The sequence below is a fragment of the Hermetia illucens genome, chromosome 6 (genome assembly GCF_905115235.1).
Source record: "Hermetia illucens chromosome 6, iHerIll2.2.curated.20191125, whole genome shotgun sequence".
Classification (NCBI taxonomy): domain Eukaryota; kingdom Metazoa; phylum Arthropoda; class Insecta; order Diptera; family Stratiomyidae; genus Hermetia; species Hermetia illucens.
The window spans coordinates 13316886-13344427 of NC_051854.1; the positions used below are offsets into that span (position 1 = coordinate 13316886).

The following is a 27542-nucleotide window of genomic DNA, read 5'->3' on the forward strand; positions in this document are numbered from 1 at the left end:
TTAGCTTATCACTTTCATGATTTGCAACTTCGAACCTCGCGTATATGCGGTGATTGACTGTTTCAAGTTTCATTCTCTCAGAGTTAACATTTAGCTCTGTTTTGAGGTATAATTTTTTCGTTTCCTTGATTTGGTACCCGACTTCCTTTACTACTGAATGCACATTGGATTTTTGAGGGTTACCAGGGGATTCAAAATTTCCTTCGCATGTAGCATTCCCAACATAGGTGTGCCTTTTAATTCGCGTGCTCATCGTGATTTGACTTTCGCCAACCCCGAAGGCAGAATTATTCGGCATGGTGTGATTGTGGTCTTACGGCAACCTAAATGTAACCCTTGTAGAATATGTGTGTCAATACATGCTTGCAAGCCAATTATAATGAAGACCATTATGCTGATTGCGGAAGCCAGCCAAATTTATTTAATTCCATCATCGTGGTCAAGGAGGTGGTTCTCAAAGGCACATCCATGATTTTGCCAATTAACCAGTTCCTTGTTCGTCCTTATGTATGGTGATTAACATGATTAACTTGTTTTGTGCGCTGGGTAGCAGAATGGCAGTGAAGGCGTTATTGGTCTCTCAGAGGAACTAAATGGCTCTCCCTGCAATTAATTTGGGGATATTTTAGACGACTGGGATACCCCTTAGCTAATGTGTGACCAAATGCAGTGCCAATATGATGGCCTTGAAAGCTTACTGTCATAATATTTGATAGTACGCTGATGTCGATATTTGACAGGGACAACACCCAAACTAAATTGCGTGGCTTCAAACTTGCTAAGTGATATTGTTACTAATGTACGATCGAAATGAGGGAAACTGATAGGACTTTTCAGTCAACATTAAACAGATTATTAGCTAGGATCACATTCGTGGTCAAATGAAGTCAGTTCTCATCCCGTCAAGAACACTTACATGTTCGATATCCAACTTCGAAACTAAGGGTTTATGTCGCTAACCGACCTCTCAAGCATTGCTTTGTTACATTCTCTTCCATCATCAAAGGCTCTCCTATCGCAAGGCTGATTGGACGTTGGAATGAGGATTATTAAGAACTTCCAAAGCGATTGGATTTCGCCATTATGTAGGTCACTTCGGGATGCGGTTACTCATTATCACAAATATAGCAATACTGTCATAGCCAAAGTGATTCCCAATTGAATTCGTTCGGCACGCAAGTTGTCCGCTCCGCCACAGCATCGCCACTCCCTGCTGAAATCAAATAGGGTATCAGCGAGGAACCAGGTGTATGGCTTCCTCAACTCAGCTGACTGCCCTTTCCTCTCGGAAGAGGGGCTTTAGTCGTGCCAAGGAGACTCTCCTCGTCGTGCCCAACATTGTGGCTATAATGATGTAGGCCTCGCTCGAGGACTTTGAAGGGGCCCTCGTAAGGTGACTACAATGGCTTCCGAGAGGCAACCATCCTAATTGGGACATGCGTTCGCGATTCCTAGGCACGTCAGCCGCGGTTATCGCGTCTTCAGCTTCAGCATTGCGTCCCTGAGCAACATTCCAATGTTGAGTCCTGACCTGATGTCGAATACAGGGTCGTTGGAAAGTCTCTGATTCTCTCCGTATACCAGCTCCGCGGAACTTGCAGCAAATTCTTCTTTTGACAGCGAAAATTGTTTTTCGATGTATGGGCTGAACTGGCACCACATTGAAGATCCGGGGAAATTATATTTTTCGTGTACCAATATTTTGACAGAGAAATGGCGAAAATTCGTACCTTCGTATCATATCCTCTTAAACTGCAGATACCTTGAGCCGCGACTGCGTTGCTCCTTGCTAAGAGTGAGATGAATCTTTTTGAGAAGTGTTTTTTTTTATAATTTAAGGGGTAAAAACGGTTTGAAGAAAGCTGAACTGTGCATGAACCGGTTAACTCCCTAATCAAATTTTTACAGTCAGGAGGCTTAGTTGGCATTCAGGCTACTCTGATATTTCAAAAATATGAAACTGCCTTCTCTTTGGTATGTGGTTCCTGCTTACTGTATTACGTTGTCTTTTACATTCTAAGTTTTATCGAGGCTGTAAGAACGTAAGAAAGGGTTGCCACCATTTTGAACATTGATACAAGTCCGACCCTCATGGGTTCTGTTGAGTGTTAGGTTTTTGCTGGTTTAATCTAATTGTGTAAGTCGACTAAAATAAAATATTCAAATCTCACTGGTGGCAGTGGAATTTGTATCGTGATTTGACGTCGGATACCAGTCGACTCAGCTGTGAATGAGTACCTGAGTCAAATCAGGGTAATAATCTCGGGCGAGCGCAATGCTGACCACATTGCCTCCTAGTGTACCGTTACGGTCTTGAATGAAGTGCTCTAACACACTTCAAGGCCCTGATCCAACATGGATTGTTGCGCCAACGATTATTATTACAATGAGAGAGCGGGCTGATTTTTTCGTGACCGTTTATAGTCAATACTTTGATATGTATATCTGCCAGCTTAGGCCTATTTGAGAGTCTAAAATTGATTTTTTCAATATCCAATCTAATGGATGCACAAGTCTCAAAGCCAAGCGAAAAAGATTTCTATTTAGGAAAAGTTCCACATTTTCTATCCCGTTCGAGGGGCAACTTACAGCACTTTTAAATCTCTGCTATTTGATAATTCATATCTGAATCGAATAAGATGCGATTGCAAAGGGGACGTTTGGGGAGAGGGAAGAAATCCTTTAGCTGGAAACGAATTTTATGTACCAGAACGCGAAACCGTCAATATAAACATAAATTAACGTAATTTGAAAAATATGTTTGCTACTCAAGATGCCAACTTCTTTATTACCTACTTCTTCAGATATAGTTATTCCTCCAAATCATAAAAGATTCCTTTTCAAAAAATTCAAAGTAACCGAAAATTTCTAACTTTAAGTAACAAATCACCAACCAAATTTCTTAAAACATGTTTTCCATCACCAGTTGTAAATATACAACTCAACTTCATCTCATCTTAGTTATCTTATCTATTCTTGTTTTGCATCGAATCCACTTAAATCACAAAAAATAATTGGTCGAAAAAAAAATCCAAATTTATTCGTTCGATATAATAAGCAACTTTTTAGAAAAATTTCAAAGAAGAAACAATAAAAGAAAGAAGAGATACAATTCCAGTATAAAAACCATCTCGGATTGGATACAAAATCTCCAATCAGAATCATTTTTACCTCAAGATATAATTAAAATTAATTTTACTGTCCCGAATTTATATATAAAATTTGAGATGTGAGACGATTTTGTCGGGATATATATATACATAAGTCTGTGGAATTATGCTTACCAATACTTGGATGTTTTCATATTCATATCGTGAATAAATTTTTGGTAGCGACAGCTGCTGGTAATTAACTAAAATAAAATATTGGAATATAAAATTTTAATTAAATACATATTATGAGAGATACAAAAAATGTTGACAAGGAAATATTGGAATAGAAATCATAAACGAATGCTCAGATATAAATTGGAATAAATGGAAGGAAAAAATGTTTAAAATTATCAATTCGACAACGAAGTTGATGTTGAATATTTAAGAGTGGTCTACTTTATTTTCAGGCATTTAATTTAATTTTTTCTTGTCCTATTTTTCATGGTTTTGATTTATTTTTAAATTGTGAAAATCATGCAATTTTGCTCTATTAAATTGACATATTTTCATTACTAAGATGTTTTTGATGAATTTCCGTAATTAGGAAATAATTAAATATAAGTGAAAATCATGTATCATAAACCTGATGCGTCAAATGAATTACTCATTAATATAATAAATTATCTTTAAATAAATAGACGAAAAAGCGCTGAAACCGGTCCCCATACCATGAACGAAAATGATTTATTAAATTTATCTATTTGTCGCTTCGATCCTTATCAACAAGCGTGATATAATTTATGAAATCACAATTTTTTCCAGTAAATATTTTTGATATTTATCAACAATACAGAAAAAAACAATAATAGATATTTCAGTAGATATGGACGTCAGAAGAAAAAATCTTTCAAGATACGAATCAGATATTTTCATCTATTTCTAGGGTGCCTACTTGTAAAAAAACACCAGTTTCGGTTCGTAGAAATTACTGTTATGTGCAGTTTGGAGCTAAAGGAATTGGGATTATTTGTGAGCCTGAAGATTAGAAATTGTTAATTTATAATGATGAATATATTATCCATAGAAATGTAGGTGTATTTGGGTTCAATCACAGTGGGACCAATGAAAATTTAATTTAATTTTGCGTCTTATTAAAATTGAACCGGAGATAAAAAACTCTGCATAGTTTTGAAGATAAATCCTCAAGATTTGAGTCTTTCATTGAAATATATTTTGACCAATTCAATTTATCTTAAAAGGTTCAAAATACCGCAAACTTTTACTCGATTTGAATTGAATATAAAAAAAGACACTTTTTCCCCATGGTATCATTACGTCTATTTGAATTAATCAATCTCTTCCATTGATAACACATATAATATTTTACATAAATAATTAAATTCTAAAAAGACTCAATTCATATTATCATCTATTCATAGCTAATAATATCTTATTTATGATCGTATGATGGTGCAGTTTTGAAAAAAAAAAAGAATATTGAAATTAACTAAATAAACTGTCAGATTGTCTAGTTGATAAAAACCATTGAATGATTCCGCGATAAGATTTATCGTGTCCAAGGAAAAAATAGAGGTGCTAATGTGAAGACTAGAAATGAACTCGAGTTGAAGGCTTGGAGATAAGTAAACATGTCAAATGTATAGATACAAAAATTGGTCAGCGGAAAATACAGTCGATTGTCTACAAATAATGCATGAAATTAACAAATCAGATAGGCGCGGAGAAATTTCAGTTAATGTATTGAGTCGTGTAAAAGGTCCTTTGATTGGTACATCCTAATTTTTGAGTAGTAATTGAGGCAATGATGGAAATTATTTCGTTGATGTGTTGATATTCCTGTTATGCTGGCACAGCTGTCATGGTCACCATTTAGTTAAATAGAAAGAAAAAGAGAAAGGGAAAACTCTAATCAAAATTTAGTCAAAACTAGATACCAATCTTTGCATAAAAAAATGGTCTCCAGCGTTGAATTGCATTTTCAGTTGAAGACGATTTCAATCCTCACTGGTTCCATCACTTTCATTGCAGTTTGGAAACAATACTGGTGTCGATTTTGACGGCAGAAAAATTCAGTGCGAAACAGCCTTGTTTTGTCAAATAGAATAGGATAGTGCCTCTGGTGTTTGCACCAGCATCACGCATCCCTTTTTTCAAGGCTAGGTTAAAAAGGATGCATGACAGTACATCCCTTTGTCTTAGACCGATGTTGAAGGTAAAAGTAGTTGGTCCCCCACATTGGTCGAGGTTAGCTTAGTCAATGTGATTAGTTTGTCGGGATTCCAAATACATGACCATGTTTCACCTTTGCCATGCTATCATAGACGAACGAAGAGATGGTGCAAATGATGACCATATTGCATCAGTTTTCCATCGATCACCGCATAGGAAAAATCTCATCTGTTGGCGATTTGTCTGGGGTGAAGTTCCTTTGGCATGAGCAGATAATATTTTGGGCATATGGTATAGGTGGTATTCAGAAAGGAAAATTTGCCTTCAGAAACCTTCAGTATAGATTGATAAATCGCTAAGTATGGTTGGTCATTGGCTGTCGATCTTTCGGATCCAGGCTTAGTGGTGGGCGCATTTGACGTCGACGATATTGTGATTGTTCAGAGAGTTCATCAAAATACTTAGCCTATCGGTCAGGAATCAAAGTCCCCCTTTTGTCTCGGCCGGAGAAGCATCGAGATATACAGGTATACAGTTTCTCCTGGTGACTTGTTGGTAACACTTCTGCACTTCTGTACTTGATGCCATTCCTGCTGTATGTTTCGAGTTCAGAGACCTGCTGATTTCCTCAAGTTCCACTTCACTGACTGTGAAGTCGCTTCTCCGCTCATCAGAATTCGTGTGTCTCCGTGGGTCTGCGTTCTTTTAGATTACTACATAGTCCAGTAGACGCCATCCTTCCGTTTCGTTGTTAGTTTACAATCATTATCGAAACGTTTATTCCGAATTTTTTGCGACTAGGGTGGTTGTAACGGTCATTTTTCGATGCTTCACCTCCAGGGCATCTAATAACTGCAGTTATTGCCCCATCCGTTTTCCCCTTATACATACGAGTAGGTAGTCGGTTGGTAGTAGACTGCTTCAATCCTTATCCTTATCATCAACAGCGCAACAACCGGTATTAGGTCTAGGCCTGCCCTAATAAGGAACTCCAGACACCCCGGTTTTGCGCCGAGGTCCACAAATTCGACATCCCTAAAAGCCGTATGGCGTCCTGGTCTACGCCATCGCTCCATCTCAGGCAGGGTTTGCCTCGTCTTCTTTTTTGCAATTTTTTTTTGCTAAGAATCCAGGTCTCCGAGGAATACATAAGGACTGGCAAGATCATTGGCTTGTACAGTAAGAGCTTCGACCCTATGGTGAGACGTTTCGAGCGAAATAGTTTTTGTAAGCTGAAATAGGCTCTGTTAGCAGCCAATAACCGTGCGCGGATTTCCTCGTCATATCTGTTATCGGTTGTGATTTTCGACCCTCGAAATGAGACATTTTGAACGGTCTCAAAGTTGTTGTCTCTCATCTTCATTTTTTTCGTTTGACCAATGCGATTCAATGTTCCTCATTATTTGGTTTTTGATGCTGACGTTGCCACCAGGTACTTCGTCTTGCCTTTATTAAGTCCTTACCCTCACCTATCTATAAAAGGGCTGAGGTAGCGCCACGTCTCAGCTCGGAGTACCTAGCCAACAACATAGTGATCCAGGTTTATATTAGGAGCATGATTGTATATGTTTTGATAAATCTCAAAGGTTTCATCAATTTGGTCGACAGTTTTTCTGTTGGTTTGAAGATTTTTTCTGCGGAAACGTGACGATTTCATGAGACACTGTTATTTGAATTGGCCGCAAGCTATTGGAGTTGACATGCCCCTTGAATACAGGCGTCATTTCTATTTGGTTGTGATGCCTTTTCCGATTATGTAGCGTCGTGACCGTTCATGAGGCTTATTTTTCGATATTTGCCCTGGAAGCACAGAGTACACAGAGATAACAGTTGGATGTATTTTTGGGTTGACTACGAAACCTTTTCTAAGCACATAATTTTACTAGAAGGCCACTATAATATATGGTACAGTGGCTTTTTTCCAGGAAATTGGTCCCTGGTCAGCGCGTTTCTTGCAATGCTGTGACATGGGCCTGATATTGGGACCTAGTATCGACTAGTTACTGAGAACTTTTCGGCCTGAATAGGAAGCGCACGTTGCGTGAGAAAATCTTCTTGTTATTGGTCCATCGTTGTGTTATCAATCCCAACCGAGACTCCTTTTGTGGCTTTGTAAGAATCGTTCTCACTATAAGGTTGGTACCCTTGTTCAATTCCCAACCTGTAGAACTAGTTGAAACAGTTTCTCTGTTTTTATGCAAGGCAAGTTTTCCTCTCCCCTTCTAGTTCTTTGTTAAGAAAGAATTCTAAGCGATTACCATGCGGATGGGGAGGTAGGATTTTGTAGCAAAACTGCTGATTTTGCACTCATTTGCACATTTACTATATAAATATCATACTCGCCAAGGAAACATCAACAAGTTCGCAATGAAAGCGGTTATTTAGTGCACATCAGCGATATCTAGACGATGTGCACTGATTCCGACAAAGTACGCATCATTTGCGAATCTCCGCGGCTTAAATCCGCCAAACAACTACTGCGGTTCCTTGGAATGTATGGATGGTATCAGAAGTTTTTACATAATTACGTTTCTCTGACTGCATCGCTAATGGATATGTCCGAAATGAAGCGTCAGCTTTGCTGTTTTAGGCTTCAATTTTTCAAAAAAGAGCCTCTCTTCGACTCATGTCTGACACAATCCTAACTTCTCGCTATACATTTTGATGCAAGTGAACATGTTACAGAAGCTGCGCTGATACAAAATACAGAGCTGGGGCGTGGAGTCTCTATAGTGAACTTGCCAAAAACCTTATTCGGCCTGAGTGGAACTACACAGCCACCGAGAAAGAATATCTAGCAGCGGTGAAGCCACTACGTGAATTTTGAAGGTACATTGAACGCATAACGCTCGAATTGAGGACTGACTGCACCTAGTCCAATGGCGTTTTGAACCACTAAGACCTCACAGGCGTTGGAATTTCAAAGATCTTTGTTCATCATCACACAGCAGACTCATAACATCTTGTGCCTACCTATGTATCCCACATATATTCACCGTTTTGAGAAATCCTAGATTCTCCTTAAAATGGTGCTTCAGAGAAGCCAAATCGTTCACTGTTGGCTGCTTAATCTTTAACTAAGCAGGTGTCAATAGGGACCTCATCCTATCACGGAATATTTGTAGTAACTACGCTTAGTTACGACCATTCAGCAAACTGTATGGTGCTAGCTGTCTAGGCGTTATGAGAACAAACCTGTTCTTTTCAATTCAAAGGCTCAGGCTGGGAGCCCAAGAGATGCAGGAACAGGCCTATGATTTGAGATTCCGAGCTCGTGAGTTTCAAGTCGAGGATATCGTGTATAAGTGGCTCTTCAATCAGAGCAGGGGTACCTAGTTAGACGGGACATTCCAGAGGACTAAAGTCGTTGGAAGAGTTGAGACTGTAGTGCTAAGGTGTGATTTGTTAGGCGTCCCTGAGAAATTAAGCTCCCTTTTAGCATCCGTGCTGTATCAAATCTCAGGAATTAAATCGGACAATTTTGGACTGATGAAAGGAACAAATGGTTCCCGAGAAACGGGTGTATGCGGCAATTTTATATAAATTTAATCTTAAAAAATAAAACCTGGAAAAATCTCCTGATTTACATTTACCTAATTTACTTTTACTACCTGTTACCGCGCAAACTACATCAATAACAAATAGAAACTTCTGATATCTCATTTGCAATGCGTACTTTTATATGCAATTCCAAATAATATACAATTCAAGATTCAATTGCATTAATTTTAATGACATATATCTAAGTTGATATTACACTTCATACATTATGTAGTGAAAAAGTGATGCTGTCAATGATTTAAATTGATTCTGTCCATGGTTTGAAACTTGATTTAACTATAATTAGAGGTGCTAACGTAATTTATAGATGACTCTGATGGATTTTATTAATATGTAGCGTTGATAACTTGGCATGTTTAATTGGAATATAATATTATGTCAATAGAATTAAATGTGATATCTAGTACAGTAAGAAGATTTATGGGTTTTAAAGTAATGATGAAAGCGGCTTGAGTAGGTGCTGCATATACAAATATGATAAATATTAACAAATGGAGTTTGAATTCTACTTGGACTTGAGGAAGTGGTTTAAAAAAGTAGGTAATTGTTCTGCAAAAACTCGTCCTTCTACCTGCGTAAACGACCCTTCCTAAAAACCGGTCTATGGGTTTTGATAGTAATCGGTCACTTGGTTAGAAGCCAAGTCAGGACCAAAAATGTATCTTAATTTCTTTGACACCTTTAGGTTCCTGAATGACCAATTCCACTTTTAATTTTGCGATTTTTTGGGAAAGTTTAGTTTACCTCCAAAATAAAAGCTATGCAAGGAGCTCATATGTTATGCTTGACTTTGTGTAATGCAGTCTGAGATATATTTTACAGCTTTTTCGAATTCAATCTAAAAATTTACAAACCACCCTTTCTGAAGCGCTATATGAACCTTTTCCAATCCATGCCTCAGGTCTATACGAAGGACTACCAGGACCACCTAAGCTAATCTTGAATTTACACTTAAATACTCGCTTGCATTTTAGCCAAAGTTGGAAAAGTGGAGCTTCCTTTTAGGCATTTCAGTCCCTAATACTTCATATGTCTACCATTGTGCACTGGATCCCATCCGAATCTGAAAACTAAAAAAAGTAAGGGAATTCACAAAAAGTTGCCAAAAAGGACAATACAATGGGAAAATTAAAAAAACGAAAACATTGGAATCATTATCAACAACAACGGCCCAACAACCGGTATCCGGTCTAGGCCTGTTCTCATAAGGAACTCCAGACATCCTGGTTTTAGGCTGAGGTCCACCAATTGGATATCCTTAAAAGCTGTGTGGCGTCCTGGCCTACGCCATGGCTTTATCTCAGGTAGGGTCTTCTTTTTTTAAATCCTTATCCCCACCTCCAAGTGGTGGCTGCTGGGAGCTCTTTCTTAACAAAAAGCTACAGACGGACAAGGATGAAGGCGAGTCTCTCGCGCCCAAAAACGGGACAAGTGGTCCTCCAGGCTGGGGCTGCCACAAAAGGAGCCTCGGATGGGATTGACAACACAAAACTTTGGAATAACGAAAAAGGTAATGCCTCGATCACGCGCGTGAAGGTGGTCAATCGGGAGGGAAATCCACTACAAATTGCATCCTCTACCTTATTCCTCTTCATGCCACGTTTGCTTAGAAGGAGCCCCTCCCATCCTCGGCAATATCTTATTTCATTTGTTGCTGAGTTTCTCCCATTGTCACATTCGATCATTCCAAGGATAACTTCACAATCTATAGTCCAGGCGGTACCTTATAGTAGTAGATATTGGGTCTGCCGTATCCGCTGTCTTTTTGTTGGGGAAGATTGGGAATTCAGTCGCAGCACGGAGGTGGACAGAATGGATTTTAGAATTTAAAAAAAACTGCAAGTTAAAACTATAGAAGAGAACAAGTGATTTTATGAGATTCGGTTAAAGATGAAGGAGCCTGGATATGATCATGTTGGTCCAGCGGAAAATCTTGAAAAGATATTTGAAAAGTGAAAATTCAAGAAGTTTCCTTTCGTTTTGTATGTGTCCTCGGTTGGTGTGGACTGGTGCGAGTAATTAACAAGCAAACAGATGCAAAAGGGGTGGGATAGGTCAACGTATGAAGGGGGTTCTTTGTATGTAATGCAACCTGGTGACTCCTTTATGTTCTGCCAAAGTTCATTTTAATCGAGACGCTGAGGGTTAATGCACAATCTGCTCCTGATCGAGTCCTTATGGAAAGGCGGTGCGTTTTCACAGCGAGAAGGCGCACTAGTCCAATAAGATTTGGTAGATGGTTTGTTCTTGTGTTTGGATGTTTTCCTAGAAGGCACTTACTGTAGCTACCAGTGTCCGCAAGGCAGGGCCAAATACATTATCGGAAATTTCTTTCAAGGTATCTTTCTAATTAGCTCCTCTGGGAGTGGGCAACTTCCTTAGGTTGTTCTGGCAAGCGATTGAAAAATGACTTTAAGGTAACAAAATTTACGGGTTTTGGCCAATTAATTTTTTTTTAGGCCAATCAATTTTTTTCATTGCTGTTGTACAAATTTGTTGTGCTTAGTTGATGGGAATACAGAATTAGCCTAACTTGATTTCAGCCTTCTGCAGCCGTTGGGGCATTTAGAAACGGGGTCGGCTCGTCCTGATCGGATGCACCATTTTGCTGGGTTGCATACTTGATTTCGATGAAGTCGAGATCCTCTCAAATCACCATTTTGCATATCAAGCCACCGTTGCTTCTGACGATCTTTTGGTCGTTTTCCTTCCCCCCTCAATTATTTTCCATCAGTACGAAATACATGCTCATACCATCTGTCGCAATTATAATAGCTATGAGTCAATAAATTTGGTTTGTTTCCCTCTTCTTTAAGAAAATCAAAAACGGCTGGGAAATACTGTGGAAAGGCGTTAATTCACTAGTAGTAGCATGGCGTTGAGGGTGCAATGCATCATTGGATTCCCTTATTCGATCGAGGCCGCGATCGCAATTCTTCTAAGTATGAATGCCGGATTCATCTTGGTATCGAGACATGTGAAATGCCATGCGTTAGAGGGGCTGGAAGGTCCAAAGGATCGCATCCGAATTCTCGAGCATGACTAGCTCTGAAGTAAGTAGACGTGTAGACGGACACTTCTGTTGAGCCTACAACAACGAAAATTATGGGTGATACCACGACCGTCTCCGGCTCAAGAGCATGCGGTGAACGGGTCACTTATAAAGGCAATATTTTTGGCACAAAAAGAAGATGTGGCAGACCGTAGGGTCGATGAATCGATGTAGTAATGATTGTGAAGTTTCGGGCTCTCGATTCTCACACCCCGGGTTCGAATCCTGATTCGTGTCAGTTTAAGTTTGCCTATAGTCTAAAGTTCGTCCTCCAATGCTTTCCACGTGCAAAACATCGACATAATTAAAGTGGAGCTAAAGATGGGATCTTGATGTCCACATGGTAAAGTTTGTATGTTTTACCCTACCCCATGAGGGGATGAGGAGGACTTATAGACGACAGACCAAGCTTCTATCTTCCTAACCTCATTAAAAAATTGCGTCTGTCAGGTTTGCTTCCTCTTCTCCCCTTAAAAAAACCATGGGGCCTGAAATTGAGGCTATTTTCATGCTATAACAGTAGGGTTTAACTTTAAACCCTATTTCCTCTCATAACCCGTTATTTTGGTATCATCGTGGTGAAGTCCCAGCTCCGGAGGAGGGGGATGAAAGGATATGTACGCTGCTCTACCCCCCGCGGTGACTGCTCCTTAAAAAGTTATGTAGCGCTAAAAGGGGGGCTATTTTGGTATCATTAATTAGGTTATTATGTCCAGATAGCTCAGTGGTTGGAGCACTAACCTGTCGTACGGAAGGTTATGTAGCGCTAAAAGGGGGGCTATTTTGGTATCATTAATTAGGTTATTGTGTCCAGATAGCTCAGTGGTTGGATCACTAACCTGTCGTACGGAAGGTCGCGGTTTAAATCTCACTCATTGCAGTAGGAATTGCATCCTTCCACAAGGTACTGTAATCTTGTAGCTTTACGGTCTTGAATAGAGTATTCTAACACACTTCAAGGTCCTGATTCAATTGGATTATTATTATTATAACGAACTTATTGGTTGGGCAATCATCGTCGATGTACAAGGAAGTTTACAGAGGGAACCGCTCTTGCACATCGTGGCAATGGTGGTGGGTCAATACCAATACCAATCATACTAAAATAGCCCCTTTTCGACGCGTGATAACCTTTCAACAGTGGATGATCGTCATAATTCTTCAATGGTGTTAGAAAAAGGGGTTCTTCTTCTTTCTCCTACGTAACCTCTTAATACTGCCCCTCTCCGGGGAGGGTTTGAAAATAAAATTTTGCCATGGTGATACCAAAAATCCCGCTATTGAATGCTCATAACTTTGGAACGGGGTGATCGTCCCGATTTTTCTACCCGATTTGAAGAGGAGGGCTTCAACTTCAACCGTCATACTCCCTTTTCCCTTGCGAGGATGTGACTCAAAGTAGAATCATACCATTGTGGCCTAAAAATAGTCCAATTTGAGGGCCATCACTTTTGAGGGGGTGATCGCCACGAATTTTTATTGGGGTTGAGGGGGAGAGGCCGAACTTCCTTTCTTGCACTCCATAAACCCCTCACCTCCTCCAGGGATGGTTGAAAGTTCAACCTTTATCGAATTTTGATATTGGCTATGTACGTAAAATACATGGTCGAACAGCATGATTATCGTCAGGAATAGATCCCTACATTTTCCACTTTTTATTTCAAGGATATAAGAAGCATTGCGAACTTACATACTAAGATTGTCTTTGGTTTCTTCTACTTCCCTGAGTAGATAGACAGGTATTGTATGTTATAACGAACACATCATCCTTAGAGTGGGGTATCTTGTTGAGAGAGGGTATCCGCTTTCCAATGTGTTGTGATATGATTGTGATTTTTCGATAATAAGCTACAAACCACATAGTGAAAAAGATGGCAAAAGATGAGAAAAGATAAGTTTGAAGCGACGGCGCGATGGCTGGAGGAGGTAGAGCATCAGCCTCTCAATCCTAGTCGCGCTTCCTGACGATGCGGATGCCTTATACCCCTGTAAGGAGCGAACAGGAAACACTAATTCATAAGAATATCTGTTTCAAGGCATGGTAATAATCCCGAAAGAATACAATGCTGACCACATTGCTTCCTAGTGCACCGTTACGGCCATGAGTGAAGTACTGTAGCATACTTCAAGGCCTAGATCCAAAATTGGAATGTTGCTCCATCCATAATAACTATTATTGGATTACAGTAAATACAAAGTTATTTTTCTTTGAGAAACAATAAAAACGATTCCGCTATCAACTTTAGATCGCACTTTAAACTTAGAGTTCAAATTTATCTGTAAGTGCTCTATCTTTAGATCGAAGTTTTTCTTCCAAATTAACTATTGAAAATCAATCGTTTGTCTGATAGAAAGTTTTAAGTGCGATCATTGCAACAAACCTGATATCAAATCATTCAAACCAGTGACTATGATGTTCACATTAGATGACGTCGTTCGTCGAACTCGCCTAGATTTAGAGCTCTTTTATCAAAACAGATAACAATTTCCATGTCCAAATATACATATTGTTCCCCAAATAGTATTGTTAACCAAATAGCTCATAAAAGCAAACATTAACAATTTGTGAAATTCGGAATTCACACTAATCTCGATGAAGCATTACGAAAACAAAGGATTGCACGTTATCAGCACGTCCATCACCGCACTCAAATGAAGTCATCAAAATGACTGAAAAAGACATCACTTGGAATGGTTGCATTTTTATTGACATCAACGGTGCCGCTTGACCGCAAATCATCCTGGTTACAAGCAAATATCTAGCATTTAATCTTCACCTGTTAAGAATTTCATACTAATCGAATCCATCGTAATCACAATGATCAAGCCTAGTCGACGAATCCACCAGTACTCCTCGACTGATTGGAAAATAAAAACCAAATAAAAAATGTTCAATGAAATTTCCCAAGTAATTAACTAAATGGAAATGGTGAGAACTTTTCTCCTTAAAAAAAGAAACGTTAGTCGATAAGGGAACCTACGAAAACTTATCAGAAACTCAAAACAACAACTGCCATTCGTCATTAGTCATTTTCTGTAATTGATCATTATTTCGTCCCTCCACCAACAAGACAAACTAGAAATCACTCTGCGAACCTCGAAAAGCAACAAATTCCTCGAAACACGTATAACGTAATTTCAATAAATTCGGAAATTTTATTGTCATTGCAATGAAACTGATTCGTTGGTCGTCTTTCATGAAAATATCTGAAATATCTCCGAAATGATATTGTCTTCTATTATACAACGATCACAGACTACAAGTTCAACAAGTTTGCGATGTTCCTTCGCACCGCTATCTCTATCAATTACAAATCGATTAATTTCCATCCATTTAGATGATTCCTGAGGTTAACAGGGAACACGATAAACGCGGCGAAAAAAAAAGATACAACAACGAAAAGATACATAGATACACGCTATAAAATTTCAGATTCTTGAAAAAAAAAGACCCGCCACCTACCGATCTTGCGAAGATCACCAATGATCCTCTCAGCATCTTCAGATACAACAGCTAATTTAAATGTACGTATTTTACATATTTTCGAGTTTAGGTGGGCCGTGGGAGAATTTTCGCATACGGAATTCGTAGGTTGTAAATTTGCTGAGTGATCGACGCTAAGTTTAGATCGGTTACTGCTACTTTATGACTTTTCGTCATATTAACAATGCAATAAATAAGATGGGCGGCAGTAAAGTTAGTTTAGATGGAGTAAAAAATTAAAATGCTGGGGTGATGGCAAATTGTCTAGTTAAAAGAAAGCCACTCCTGGGGTTTTATTTGTTATGTTAAGGAGAGATTCATCTTTGGCAAGTGCTGCGATGGAAGGAGGTTCCCGGAGATGGTACCTGGGTGCATTGTACTACGACAGTAGAATGGGGTTATCCCAATATCGTATTGTGTCCTAGTGTGGAAAAATGTGCAAAACTAAACAGCAAACAAAGAAACAAATATTATCTTCCTCATCATCAATTCAAAACTTCACTCATCCAGTTCTGCTCCCTGTAGTCTTCCCCTTAAACTCAAACTATTAGTATCAAATCGCAACAAGATCAGTAACATATATGATCATATATCATTTTACTCTTTTTCCATAGAAATATCAATTTAGGACTCTGCTCATTTCTATCCAAAATTTCACATAAAAATGGAAATTCTCAAGAACACGAGCGAGAATCATCTACCAGTCGGACACTCGGCACTATAATGTGATAGTGGCACGATCGAGCATCTAAATTGATTGTCCTCCGGTAAATTAACTGCCAAATAAACATGAATAATAGGTAAAATGTAAAACTAGACTTTTTATTATGTTTTTCTTCTCCTTTTTTTCACAAAGGCCCAAGCATGTGAAAGAGGAGACGACTAAGAATTAGCCCCTCCAGCTTAAGAGCTGGTCCAGACCTGATGACTAAGCCAGGTCTTACTTGACTTTCCTAAATGTTCCATTGCATAGATTTTAACAAAACTAACAATCTTAGAAGCTGAAGCGATGACGATATAACAGCAATCGTGTATGACTACGATGATGAAGAGCATATGCTAAACGTATGACTGGACCATGTTGCCTGATGAGAGCCTATGACTGTCTTCTATCTGTCTGTCTGTTTGTGTCGTCTGTAGCTCAACGGCCTCACAATTTAATTACCTCTGAACCTGAGAACCTTCCTATCTCTTTTATATAATGAAAAAAAAAAACAAACCCGATATGTGATTTTCCAGGAATTGATCTCGATAAAAATACGTGAGCGTCCCATAGAATCCAATATGCATGCCATGATGGCGAGTGGTATGGCTTGATCGTGTGCTTATTTGAAAGTGATCATCATCATGCTCTCATGAGGAATAAGATGCTGCTAAAGGGATCCAAGTTTTGTTCTAGATGGCAATTGGTTCGATTTTTATTTGTTCTCCGGGAGGTATCGGCGTGGTGAGAGATTTTTATCATTTGCAGTTAGTAAATTTGCATTTTTCCTTTGTTTTTCTTGGGTTGCAAAGCATGAAGTTGGTGAGAGTGGTTTTAAGTTATCTCTGCCAGGAAAACTTTAGATGAAATTATTACAGCTGTACAAGACAGACTGTGCACGTTGGTCATACAAAATTTAGCACTAATCAATGCGTTCTAAAGCAACGCGCCTGGATCCGCATGAGTGCCTTGAGAAATACCAAATTTATCAAAGCAGCTCACTTGACTAGAGGTCAGCAAGAGAGGGGGCTGACATTCTGGTAGTCAATGCTCTTAACAGACTCCGCATGCACTATATAAACTCTGACGATAGTTCGTCCAAAGACCGCATTTTTATTATCACATTTCTTGTCCTTTGGCGGTAAGGCGCTCCTTCGATGGGTTTGAAAACATGTTATGTCAAGTAATGTTCGGCAGAGTCAAAAAAATCTCAAAAATATCGCATCTACCATGGAGTAGGGGCTTGATCACTTTAAATGGTTTCGAAAAAAACCGATTTTTATCAGAAAAGAAGATTTGGCATCTAAAAATTTGTGTTTAGCACTGAGATTCGGTTCACCGCATCTTCATTATTTTTTGGCACGAAGATGAGTTCCATCTCCCTAAATCGAAGTTCCTCCTCGGATCAGAAAGATGGAAGAGAATAGGAGTTTGCCAACATACTCGAAACCCCCCACTTATAGAATCAGAACTATGCTTTGGCGCTTTTTCACAAAACACTGTGTATCAGTGCTGCATTCCCCCGGTATTGACCGTCTCCAATGAAATATTACCAAAAGTAATGTCAACATTATGCTCATCATGATACAGCACTCCACAATCAAGTGGTAGGTTTGTGTCTCAGAGTTTTCCCCATTCTATTCCCGAGCAGCATGCGGTATACAAAAGTATTTTCTGACGCCACCAAAAGGAGGTATTTTTTAGGCATTTGGTCTTTCGTGAGCTTTCATGAATGCAGCCTGAAACATCGCCCAGGACGTCAAATTCCAGGCGTTAAAGATGAGCCCTTAGATGGAAAATCTACTGATCGTCTTTTTCAGGAAGATAGTGAATACCCTACCCAGCAATAAAGAAGCAGCTGAGATGACAGTTTATGATCAAATGTAGCCCATCCCCCGCTCCCAAATATTGCTTTTGGAATGAAAGCCTACCTAAACCCCTATCGCGTTGGAAACATGGTGATCTCATTAAAAAATGCAACAGCACGCATTTGTCCGTTTGGAAGTGAACCACAACCCCCACACCCACAACATCAATAGTCAAACTCTGTGCTGCAGATGAAAGAGCGGCGGATTTCTGCTAGCGAAAGTTGTCCCCTGGCACACCGATCAAAGTTCGTGAGGATTGCACACTCCATCAACAATGAAGGAATCAGCGGTAACATGGTCTATTTATATGTTTTCTTCGTTATCATAAAAAACCCACGTTGGGCGCCGATTCTAAACAATTGTTGTACTTTAAGTTAGAAGTCCTTTTTTGTAGTTCCCGAAAGTCAACTTCGGGGATCGTGAGTTGAATCTGTTTTTATCAGCCAGTAATTATCTGTTCAAAACCAATTCAATTTTGACCATTATTTTATGTGAACAATACCCAACTGCATCCTGTTGTTGCGATACTCTGGGGTGATCGAACGAAGGATTGCCTCAGCGCACTGATCAGATATCCATGAAAATGCTGATTTGAAGGTGCAGGTAGTAGTGAATAGGTCTCACATTAAGAAAAGGCAACAACTTACTTTCCTATAATCGAGCATACCAAACGAATGGGTCGAAACCACTAATATTGCAGAATTGTAAAGGAATTAAAGCTTTTCAAGCGTGCATCCAGCTCATTTATTATATTCTTCAGGGAACGGAGCAATAAACTGATTTCCTCAATTTGACTGGTGATCATGTGTAAGCTATAATTACTGAAGGCTGATGTTACATGTCCATCAACAACCCCATTTGTCTTGTATCCTGAATCGTCAACAGAAGCGTTCCATAGAGGTATGGGGTGTGATCCTTTGGTAACTTCTGCGGCTTATATGTCATATAAAAATTCGTATGTGGAAATGTCAGAGATGAATCTGTATTCCTTGTGTATGTACTCTAGCTCCACAAACAACTACCTCCGAAGAGGAAACGTACCGAATACTCGCACCTTATTTTGATGCATATTTGGGAATACATGGATTTCTAGTAGATTTAAAAGACAGAAAACCATTATTGTCCACTCTGTATGTGGGCATGTGCCATTGGAAAAATTCAAATTCTGAGTCCTAGGTCCTAGTGGTCTATTATACGTAAAGCTCCATCAAAAGGAGCATTCCAGATTCATTTACTAACCGAAGAACTTTCGTCAGTGGTCATTATTACTCTTAGGATCGTTGGAAAGTCTATCTCCATTTTTTATCTAAGGGAAAGACTCCTACTCCAGAATCTAGTTCTGTCATTGAGTCATTGAACCATCAGCGTGGAAAAGCCTCAGTGCACTCTGCCATTCTTTTGGTATGTCCTTGTTTCCGTTGCGCGAGGACCTTACTTTATATCTTCCATAAAACATGGGGACCTGAGAGTTTGAAAAAGGTAGCGTAGGGATCGATCCTAGAATCGAATGTCTGGAACACCTCTTGCGACAATCTGATAAGACTCGACATACCAGAAAAGTTGCGCCTGCGGTTATACAGATGATTTTGCTGCATTGTAGAAGGGACTTATCTGCATCAATATGCGGTGGGTAAGCGGGTGGATGACCACTCATAGTTTTAGTCTTGCGTGCTGTGTAATACTGGCTAAAAAAGGAATCCTGATCCTGTGTTTCATATGGATCGACAAGCCGATAACTGAGTCAAAAATCAAAAAATTACCAATCAAGTACTTCGGGCTGATATTCGACTCAAAAAATGGGGTTGTAGATAACGCAGGTCATACCTTTTTTCTGATAGGAGGTGGAAAGGGATTCGTTACATATACAGGGGAGCTCACTTTAGACAACATTGTCAGAGTGAAGCTGAGGAGCACTGACAGGTGGAGCTCCGTTTTGAGTTAGATTCGGGTTCTTCTTGTTGCAAAGAAGATAGAGCTCGACCTTGAACTAACAGTTCCCTTCGTCCGCTCCTTTTCAGTTGATGAAAGAAATTCCTTGACGTGAAGGCTCCCAATGCGGGGGAGCGAGAGAGTTAGCCCGAAGTAGTGTGACAAACGGTCTCATGCTTGTTCTCTGACCAAGGGAAGGTGGTTAATTAGCAGCAAAACGGTGTACCATCGACGGAATCGAACACTCTTTGCGTAAATGCATTCACGTACCCTACCTCCAAAAAAATGTTCTGTGCTCTTCATAAAGTTCTTTGCAATGAAGCTTACAGTCAAAATGCTTATTGTTTTCCCTTGACTTATTATGCTATAGATGCACATTACCACATTAAGCCTCACTCAACATGTCGAGTCAAGGATCCGCTTGCACAACCCATTGTCTCCTTTACGTATTTGTTCTAATGAGGCCTCTTACCTAGAACAACTTTTAAATATTTCGCTTGGGAAGAGAAAGGGATATTTCTTTGGAAGGCACTCGTCTTTTAGTTTGTTATAAGGATACTCTTTTACTACCAGCTTTTCCTTTGAAACTACCGCTAAATTGTTGCCCGATACCTAGGTTTAGAAGAGCCCTCCATATTTTTGCCGGCAAATCCCTGATACATTTGCCACTTTGTGAAAATCCTTAGACCTCCACTTGGGAAGTACGTTCAGCGAAAATTTTATTTCGACTGGTGGCTTTACGAGGGTACCCACTGTGTCGGCGTAACCTCAATGCCTTCCTAAGAAAAGGGTTGATTTAGTGGCCACAAGAAAAAGCCGACTGTGATCAGCACAATGGTGTTAGTTTATTCTGACTGCAGGCTCAACAAGCATACTGGTGAATAAAACACCTCGACCGAACTAAGGAGTACAGCGCCTGAGTTGTACAGCGCAAGTCACCCCTAAACCCATTTCAGATGTGTCCCCGTGCAGACTCGGAACTGATCGCCCAATATCTTAGAGCACTCGGCTTCTGCGTGACGACTATCTACCCGATGGGGAGACAGTGGCCACTGGGTGTTGACTCGAACGACAGGTTTGGTGTTCCATCTGTCTTCTTGCCACCACAGAGCACCTCCAGTTGGGACAGACCTTTTCCTCGACCTTACGATTTTTTTCCTGAGCGATATTCGATAAAAGGGAGCTAAATCTTTGCGTACAGCAAGCATCCTAGAAATGCTACGGCAAAGAGAAGCACTCAGCACAGGTTATTAATTTCAGATGAAAAACTAGAAGGATAAAAAATAACCAGGACCTGAATTTTCGTCAAAGAGCAAAGCTATACCTAAAAGCCAAAAAGTTACTGTGGAATCTAATCACCATGGAAGGACAGTGCGGCGGGAGAAACTATCGGCGAACGTTTGCATAAATCTTTGATTCTTACTTCTACTTCTTACATTCTTCTAAACTAACCTGTCCGTCTCTCACTACCCCGGAAAATTAGGAAATTATCGACCTTAAAGCGAGAAGTACTTTGTTCCTTTCTCTCTGTCCTAGCCCAGGGAAATATCCTGTTTGGCTTACAATAGAAATATACATACTCTTCCAACTATCAGAAATACTCCCTCTTTGAGATGGGTTCGGATTCCTTTGCTACTTCACTTGCTAGTTACGCTGTTGGGAAATATCGTCCCCATGTGCTGGAGGATAGCAATCAAACCCGAGTCAGGAAGGGACTCATCTCAAGTGGACCTATCTGCGAAGCTTTAGCGGAGGTTATTTGGTACTATGGGAACCCTGACGGCATATTTTCCTAAAGAATTCAGGAGTGATTTTTTCTCGGCCCGGATATTTGCTTCAAGTTCTCTTTTGAGGCAGAGCTGTTAGATAGGCTTTACATCCGCAGGTATGAATGGCCATGGGGCCAATCTGTGTGATTGTGGTCTTATAACTATTTAGCGTCCTAAGATAACTATGGAAGTATGGCTGTGACTACGGCAGCTACTCACGTCAAACCCATAGAACCTTGATTTCCTTCTTCTATTCGATTTTATAGTTTTCTAAACTTCTGCGTCAGAGTGAATTGAAGGCTCTTTATTGGATGCCTGTCTGCCTCTTCCTTCTTTCTTTCCTAAAGAACCCCTTAAGTTTGACTACTCTCACTTAAATTATACAATAAAATAAAGCAGTCTTCAACCATTTTTTTGCGTAACGTAGCGTTGGCAAACTTGACTGGCGTCCAAGGATGTCAAAAACGAGTCGCTTGGCCTGCTGTTGATTGTTTGACGACCAAAGCCATTAGAGTCCCTATTTCTGCTGCAACCCACCTCTAAAAGTAAAGCCCCGTTCCTCCTTGGAATGACCAAAGGACCGAAAGATTTGATCAACCTTCAGCTTTCAATAAATCTATCAAATAGCATACAGCTCTCCCATACCCTCATCCAATCACCCCCTTAATCCTGCATTTATGCCTGTCCGAATCAGTGTAACGAATATCGCAACAACAATCCGCAACATTACTAAACATTTTCCTGAACAAGGAACGCCAACTACCACATCGTTTTGGACCATGTATACACTCGTAAATCATTGGCATTGAGCCATGTTCATAATTTGTATGAGAACATAACTCCATTGCTTGGATGCAGATTGAGCTTTTCAAAATCGGAACTCATTCAGTCCCCATTGCATCCACGATAATGATTGCAGATTAAGTGCAAAGTGCAGCGGAATCGAGTGTGTAATAGTTTTGGTTCATAGGAACATGATTTTTCGACATTTTTCGGTTAGATATCAAATTTGACGATCTAGGAGGTAACTATGTATCTGCACTGAGCTCTCTGGCCAACAAGGTGAGCTGCAGATAGGTGCAGGGGGCTTTGACATGAGATACGGGCAGGCAGATTTGCAAAACGTCGAAAAGTTTCCATTGCACTATCTTCCATACGACAGACTATCTCAGTGAGCAATTTCATGGATTTGAAGACAAGTGTTGCTTGTGGAGTCTACCACAAACGTATCTTTATGGAATATCACAATTTGGGTATGAGGAGCGCGGTTTCAATACGCCATCGTCGCCTAGACCGCCTCATAGTAAGTGGTGTTGACTAAAGGCAAAGAAATGTATCAGGTGGTAAGGAAGTCTGGTACGAGCTCGTTTTGCCAAGCTGTGTCCAGAGATCGGTTGAGTCAAGTCTTCAAGCTGCTTTATCATGTGAAAGTCTAGGACGAAAAATGAAATAGAAACCAAACTAGCAATAAAAATGACCCCCTACTGGGTAACGATTGAATGATATTTATGAGAGGTTTTTTTTTATCAATGGTGTTCTGTAGATTCCTTGAATTGTAGGGTATGAAAATTTCTATGATTTCCACTGGAAAAAGGTAGTTATGATTGCGTTTGGCTGGCTTTGGAATGGGGTCTAGCTGCGAATTCACGGAACTTAAACGATTGATTTGATTTGTGGAGTTATGGTTGAAGAAACATTGCGTTAACCAATTGAAATGAGAGAAAAGAGAATACTAATTGAAAGTATCTGATAGAATTTTCACATTTTAATTCATTGCTGACCCTAATTTGAGAACAGATACCGAAATTAAGAGGGAGATGTTTTCTTGAACTCAGACTTGCACCCTCTGTGGCAGAGGTCCATTTATCTAAAGCGAAATAGGTGCAAGAGAGAGGAAATGGAAGTAAGGAAAGAAAAAATATGAGACCGTTGAATCTGTAAGACAACCTTTTCCATTTTCGAGTCATCCAACAAGTGTATTAATGCCCACCTCTCTGAGTCAACCCAATGAAGACATACCCTCTTGCTTAGTAAAAAAAGATGCCATTTTGTCTGGCACTCTCAAACATGTCGCAATCAATAACATTTCATTCTACAATTTTTTTTTCAAAACCAAAATATATCTGAAACAAGTCAGATACGCTTCATGTATAGTACAAGCTTATTACAAAAGCACGTGGAGAAGAAAGGGTGTCAAATTTTGAAGTTGCCTCCGTTAATTCTTCGTGGAAATCGATTCACTTGTCATTTCGTTTTCTGATCGATTGGTTTGGAATCGTCTGCGATTGAATTGAAATTGAATTGAATCCCAACTGAAACGAAACGCATATGTAGGTATGTATGAATGACTTACGATTCAGGAAGCGGCATGAGATTGAATTTTAGTGTGAATGAGGGAGATATCTGAGGTACCTGCAGACTGGTTGTGTTAGGAAGGTAACTAGAAGATATTTTGTTTTTAATCAATGGCTATTTGAAAATTTGCTGGAGTAGTAACTTGAAATTGATTGTATAAAAAATAGAGAGTCTTCTCTGTTATGGATTGAGGAGTATTCATATATCTGTATTTCGGGAACCAGTTGTTTGCTTCGGGATTGTGAGCCCTTCTTACTCTTGTCCTGATGAATCATAGGTAGTTTTTCCTTGTTTTTGCTTTGTGTATACTTTTCAATTCGCCACTTGATTCCCTTTATATCAAGAGGATAACGTCTATAGCCATACCAGCCACCACTCTGGACCCAAAATAAAACTATGCCATTTGGGGGCCACCATCTGAAAATTTTCGATTACAACCTGTACTTGCCATATTATCATCTCAACCCTCTCGTCACAACATTATGTGAAACACCTCCTTTGAAAATGAAAAAAAAGCAGCTCCCAAAAACTCTTCCCAACAAAAAGTACTTTTCACGGGGTCTTCATTCTTCTCCGGACTATGCAACCAAGGAGGAGTGAGTGCGTACTAACTCACTTTTGAATGATTGAATTCACCTCATTGTTACTTTGTCGTTGTCTACATACTATCCAATCTTTTTTATTCAGGCACATCTTTCAAATTCAGTTGCTACTTCTCCAGCTACTCACTCTGAGATTCACTAGTCTCACCTCGACTTCAATTCAATTCAGTGTGAAATTATAATAATCCAAAATCTGAAACCTCATTGCGCATTCTGCTCCGAGTGTCGAATTAAATTTGAATAATGGCAACCTGTCCATCATATTGGTGTGGCGTATTTTATTTATGAACATGTCTCTCTTTCTCGCGGTATACATTTTATAGCAGGAATTGATTTATATGGTGACGAAGGTGGATTGTTGGGTAGTTTTAGGTTCTTCTTTTTGTCTGATGCGTCTTTTTTCAGATTTTTTTGTTCACGTCGACCACTGAATTGCGCGGGAAGATTGATAACAATTTACACCTTTAATTGAATATTGTAATGATGGGAAATATAAAGAAATGTCAGGGTTAAGGTTAGGCAATTGAAGAGGGCAATGAACAAATACAAAGATTAATTCGGGTCTATCTGTAACTAGAGCAAATGGAGGTGTCTACTTCGGGTGGTCATGGGTAACAATTTGATCGCATTTGAATGGCGCGTAAGAAGAATTAAACTCTTATGGCGAAATATCATTGTTTACTTAAATGCCTTTGGGTAGGCTCACACCGTAGTATAGGTGCTTGTCAGTGTTGAGTTTCCTGGGAGGTCATTTGGAGGCCGGCTGGAGATTGGAACTAAGAGGATTAGAGCACTAAAGAATGTTTCTAAAACTTAGTCCACTCACCCAGATCCTAAGTGGGACATAGCGTAATCTACCTAGCATACTTCATGGCACTCCATGTTTATGTCCTTCCGCTAAGGTCGTTACCTTCCTTTGGAGATTAATTTACCTAAACACTATAGATCCATGATTCAAGGAATGAACACACCATTTCGAAATCGCACTCTAGAAATCGTCAAACAAAAACATGAGGGTTTTTCTATGTAGGAAGACAATTTTGCGCCACTATAAGCTAGAGAAACCACTTCTTTAAAGAAGAATCATGGTCTGCACATATGTTTTCACAGAAACCTGTTTCTCTTCACCTGAATATCATTCCTTAAGGGATACGGAGTGGATTTTGGGTATAAATTTTGCATATGCAACTTTTAGTGCAGGTCCAAATAGAAGAACTATAAAAACAGGACCTGACTAAAGAACTGTCAAAATATGGGGCCATATACTGGACTGAATAATTCGGAATTAGAAATTCTTCATGTCCTTAATTTGGTGCGTTGAGAACCCGAAGTCCCGGTTGAGAGAGTGAAATCCATGACAAATTGTATTCTCCACCGGATTCCTTCCTAATTTTTTTTTTTGAGGAGCGTAACTCTTGACATCCCTTGTTCGATGTCGTTCCTGTTAAAGGCCGGAGGACAGGAGAAAAAAATTCATTCATTACAAAATGGCGCCCAGCTTGGGACCCATTTGTTAGGTCTCCATACAGTGAACCTCCAACTTCGTTCTTGGAATGTCAGATAGATTTGACAAAACTTTCAACTTTGTTCCCGGCTACACTCAGCACATACTAGACTTCATCTTTTAAATTCCGGGTGGTACGCCTTTTACCCGTGACGCAAATGATCCTAAGTCTCACTCCTATAGTACATTGTAGAGTAGAGTCTTCCTTCCCGTTCGTTCCCCAGGCCTTTGTCATTTTCATGTTCGTCTTAACACTTCTATTCTCAAAGGTCTTCCAGAAGTGTCTGAATTTACTGGCCTTCATGGCTATATGCTGCCCCGAACTTCTCAGAAGTCTCCTTCCCTACATATTTGCTAGATGGCAACCTTTTTTGTTCAATTTATTTGAACAGTTTTTAATATTATTCTTCCTTCGCCGGGGTGATGGGACAGGTGAGATGAAAGTTTGATCACATATGGAGGCTGTCGGCTCAAGCTGCACCTGCACCCGTTTTCAATACTGCATCCCCATTTTACTTTCGAATTCGAGAAAGATTGGATCCTCAAGATTTCCCTTCTTTTGTTTGTACAGGGTGCGGCAGCATAACCTCCTTTTTTCAAAACTCAATAAAAACTATTGTATGCATCAGAAAATATTTATTTATTTTTTATAATGTAGGTACATGTCTAAAGTTTTTATTTACATTGTTTCGAAGATCAAATCTGTTAGGTGACGTCCCCCATTCTCCATACATTGCGTAAACCGATTTCTGGCGTTTGTCATGACTCTTGTTAGCATAGCAGGTGTTATGTTGGCAATTTCTTCTTGGATGTTGGTCTTCAAATCTTGTAAGGTTCTTGGACGGTTCACATAAACACGGGATTTCAAAAAACCCGATTGAAAAAAATCACAAGGGGACAGATCGGAAGAGCGTGCCGGCCATTCCAAATCGCCTCTAATTGAGATAAGGCGCTCTGGAAAGTGTTCCCTCAAAACAGCCATCGATGCTCTTGAAGTGTGTGCTGTTGCACCGTCTTGTTGGAACCGAGTGTCCCCCAAATCCAAATTTTCTAGCCGTGGGAAAAAAAAATTCTGTAGCATGTTTACATACCGGTCCGAATTCACTGTCACTGTAACCTCACTTTCCTCAAAAAACCAGGGACCAATAATTCCAGCTGAGGAAATTGCACACCACACTGTGACTTTGGGTGAATGCAAAGGCTTTTGATGCAATTCTCGAGGGTTGGTGTCAACCCAGTAGCGCATTTTGTTTGTTAACCGACCCACACAAATGAAAATGGGCTTCATCGCTAAAAAAAACAATAGCACCCTCGGGAACGACATCAAGAAGAAGCTCACACGCGTTCATCCGAGAATTGAAGTCACGTTCTGAAAGTTCCTGCACTATCGCCATCTTATAGGGATGAAAATGAAGATCATCACGAAGAATTCT

The 27542-nt window shown here is 39.8% G+C and overlaps 1 protein-coding gene across 6 annotated transcripts in view; it reads left to right on the plus strand.

The window, feature by feature from the left end:
• Window positions 1-27542, plus strand: part of LOC119659375 (GATA-binding factor C) — a 213387-nt gene that overhangs the window by 16796 nt on the left and 169049 nt on the right. The gene's annotated exons all lie outside the window — the stretch shown is intronic.